We start from the raw sequence: 4,249 nt of genomic DNA on the forward strand, positions 1-4,249 counted from the left end.
TCATATATCTTCACAAGTCTTCCGAGATAGACGTTAAATGGATGCATCAAAGGGTGCTCTCCGAAGTCCAGTAAAATATATTAATATACGATATAAAAATAAGCAATGAGCAAATAAGATAATGATTAAATAATGATAATGCTAATGATGGGGTACAAGTAACAACACAGTTTTTGTAGTTTCTATTATTTATTAACTCTGTACTAATTTGGAATTTTGATTTAAATTTTCAAACTGCTTTACCAAATGTTGGATTACATTTTCTTTGGCATTTTCTTTGACATTAGATTTGCTTGATTTGTTCATTAATGTCAGATTCACTTTAAATTTTTCGATCAGAATGGATTGACAATCCCAACGATTCCATCTTGTTTAGGAAAAGTTAGTGGTGTTTTAATAGTAATTGAATAGAAAACATTTCGTAAAGGATGATACTTAAAAATTGTTTCGTGTTTGAATTGAACCGCCTTGAGTCTGTCGATCACATTCCTTAAGTCATAAGGCATCAGTTACTAAGTCTGATTACAAAGCTCTATTAGCTTAATCTGTTTATTGCATCGCCTATTACAGTAATTAACATGATTGCCTCTATAAACAATGATTCGTTTTTATCACTCTCTTTCATTGAAACTGTTTGATCCATACTTCGGATGTCCGAATATGTAAAACAAAATGGACTCCCAAGTATTTTTTTTTTTTAAAAACTTTTGTAGTGGTCCTTATATATCTTTCAGTAGGAATTGATTTTAATTCTAAGAAATAATATAAAATGTTATTTAATACATAGTTTCAGAATTCCGTATATATATAATTAAGAAGTTAAATGTTTTAAATATTGAAATTAAGATTGACATTTAAGAAAATAAGAATCTGTGGTAAATGTAGTAATAGAGCAGAATATTAACAAGTTTTCAATTTTTGTCTGACCTAAAAGCTTACTACAGAATTTATCTAAGGTCTCCCTATATGACCTATCTGACGTGAAGAATACATTTAGGTCAATTTATTGGTTTGTTTCTTTGTGATTTAAGGTGGATATTGTAATGTATGGGACTTGATATGTGCTAGTTTGGTAGTGTAGTCAGAAAGAAAAAGTAGACTACGAATACTAAAGAGAAGAAAATACGGAGCAAGTATCCAACCCTGCTGCTTGAATGGCAGAACCATTTAGATGAATAACTAACTTCCGATGAAAAACCAAGACTATGTAAAATATAGATATATACTACAAATTATTAATAAAAGTTAATTAAATGAGTGTCATGTTCCTAAAGGGGATCGATTCAATCGGATGAGGTAAGGTCAGAATACATTGTAACAAAACCACCACGAAATTCAGTACAAATTGCAATCTATTTAAAAAGCAATCTTATCATTTATATCGTTCTGATAGTATCTACGTATATTTATGACGTTTTAGGTCATATTACTCACTGGATGAATGCTTATTAATTTGCCGTATGAAAAGCATGGTAGACTACTGTGGATGTGTAAATGCACCTTGGCCAACATACATTATTAATGCGAGCGTATGTAACCTTTTGGATGTACCTTGTTTAACCAAGTGGAAAAAGCTGTGGTATAATTTTAACTATTTTGATTATGTGGATAACCAGAGTAGTCAATCTAAGTCTACAACGAACAGTTGTGCTCACTGTTTGCCCACATGCAAAGGTGTTAACTTCGATGTATCTGTCAACGATCTACCATTACGAAGAGTTGTGTCGCGTTACGGAACAAGCTACAGTCATGGTCTACTGTAAGTGCTATTATGTGCATAAGATTTAATCGAATTTTAAATTCCGTTACCATAAATATTTGCAGCAAGGACTTAAACAATGATCAACCTCTAGCCGTAATTAAATTGTTTTTTGCAAAACGCTTTGCTCAGGCTACTGAAACGAATGTTGTTAGCAGCTGGGTTGTCCTACTAAGTGAGTAAATTGATCAACTTATACTTGATATCTCAGTATCATAAGCACATATCAATTAACTTTCGTCGTATATATAAATATGCTATCAATAATACTTTATGGAATATAGGGTACCATAGAAAAATTTACTTCATTAAACATTTAGTCAAAAACTGTCGTCTATATTTTCTATAAAAATAAACCAATACACATTTATAAGGCGCTTATACACCTTATAAACTTGAGCATTGTCATGGTGTTTTCGTCGAAAAAAGTGGTTTGACATTTCAGAGGTCAATTAAAAAAAATCTGTGTAATTTTGAGCTTTATGAGATATTCCAAAATTTCGCCAAAACTTAAACAAAATCGTATTTAAATCAGCATTAGTTCCAAACTCTTTCAATTAGTAATACAGATGAAACATTTTATGAAGAGTTATTCCTTTTCAAGTAGATTTTTCTTTAACACCATGTATCTGGGTGAATATTGAAAATTGATCTCTGTCCATATTCTCATAATGTGTTTCTTTTCATGCACCAATTTGAATTATTTATGACAATAGGTCATGGATTGAGATATATATACACATGTTTGTGTTTTGAACATTAATAAAACTATTTCTTTAAAATAAATTTAAATAGTATTCTCTTTACAGATCGTTTTGGTGGCATAATGTCTTTAATGTATGGCTTCAGCATAATAAGTTATATTGAGATTATATATTACCTTTCAGGCAAATGGTTTGTCTACTGTAGTCAAAAACGACAATCGAGTAAGCTAAGTTCAAAAATAACTACACTAAATAGATCGCAGCTCCAGTTAAACCTGCAAATAGAGCCAATCAGTTGGATCGGGAAGCAATGAAGCTGTTATATTATTAGAAAAGTTGTCAAATGAATATGAAATACATATTTTAAAATTAATAATATAGAATAGATAACTACAAACAAATCGAAAAATATGCAATTTACGAATTGTGTTCTCAAAAATTGTTTAAAATTATTATATTAAATTCTTTTCTAATAATATTATTAAAAATGTTAAATGATAATAAATTCTATTTAATATATATTAAAGTCCTATACTCACGTATACACCCTGACATCTTTCGGTTTAATTATTTTTGATATTAAACACATTTTTATTTCGTATGTGCTTTTGCATTTCCAGAAGTCCCAACCTCAGTAATTGGCAGGTGATAGCCTCGACGATGAAGTCCGCGAAACTGCAATCAATGTTAAAAGCGATTATGTCCTTTATAAGATATTTGGAGAAACTCGACAATGATCCATTGACCCATTGTTATCAACAAGACTGGCTTTCTCGTTATAATAAATGCACTCGTACATTCCTCCAACGGTAAAGCATGGATGTTCAATACATTTTTAGGCGTCGTTATCTAAATATCATTTTAACATAAATAAAAAGAAAAAATCGAAAATACATGTCCATATATATTTGAATATTATTTGATTATATAAATATGGTATGTCTTCAAATAGTTTGGTACTAACCGTACTTTCAAACATTTGTAAGGCACTTTTGTGGGACATTCAAATTCATAAAGAGTTTTTCGGAATATTGAAAATTTCAATAAATACTTTGATATATATTAGAGTTTCTTCACATTAACTTCAACATAAATATATTGCCCTTAGTTCCGGTACAAGTACAATTTGGATGTAAGTATTCGACAATATAATATACAAACAATGAAAGATAATATTTATAATGACATTATTAAAACAAACACTAAATATTATTAATGTTGGTATATACCAATTCCATTCTCCAATGGTATTGGTTTAAATAAAGTAAATTTTTAAAACTAAGGCATCCATTCAAAAAAAAAGTTTAAAATATTCTAAATTTGTCAGGTATGTTCTTCCATCAAGTTGATGCCTTGCCGTGCAAATGTACGTAGCTTCTATTGTTAAACTTCATGAATTTTACTTCAAATTGCTTTAATATCCATCATTTAACTCGAAGTTAGCGTTTAATTACTATTTTCTGTTTTTAAATCTGAAAAATTTGTTTAGTAGTTACTAATTTGGAACAGGAGAGCACCGATTAGACAATAAAGAGATTCATATAAAACAGTTAAACAAATCAAATTTTTTGGATGACCTTAAAAGAATAAAGAATCATTTGGACACACAAAGGATTATCTACTGTATACTCTTCATTTTATAGTACTGTGTCAGTGTTATTTGTCAAACAGAACTCATATCCAACTTATAACTGCATTGCATGTTTCATTATATAGATCTTTTAATAACCGCTTATTATGTCAAAACTGAATAAACTTGTATTACAAATGGAAAAAACAATCCGCA

The 4,249-nt window shown here is 29.5% G+C and overlaps 1 long non-coding RNA gene across 1 annotated transcript; it reads right to left on the reverse strand.

The window, feature by feature from the left end:
• Positions 1 to 682: 682 nt before the first annotated feature.
• Positions 683 to 3,683, reverse strand: LOC119664856. Its single transcript, XR_005251302.1, has 4 exons — positions 3,428 to 3,683; positions 3,003 to 3,312; positions 2,640 to 2,738; positions 683 to 752 (listed from the first exon to the last, which is right to left on the reverse strand). It is a non-coding gene; the product is annotated as an uncharacterized LOC119664856 (long non-coding RNA).
• Between the last annotated feature and the right edge of the window lie 566 nt (positions 3,684 to 4,249).

This window comes from Teleopsis dalmanni, unplaced genomic scaffold, assembly GCF_002237135.1.
Source record: "Teleopsis dalmanni isolate 2A unplaced genomic scaffold, ASM223713v2 unscaffolded_contig_2781, whole genome shotgun sequence".
Lineage (NCBI taxonomy): Eukaryota > Metazoa > Arthropoda > Insecta > Diptera > Diopsidae > Teleopsis > Teleopsis dalmanni.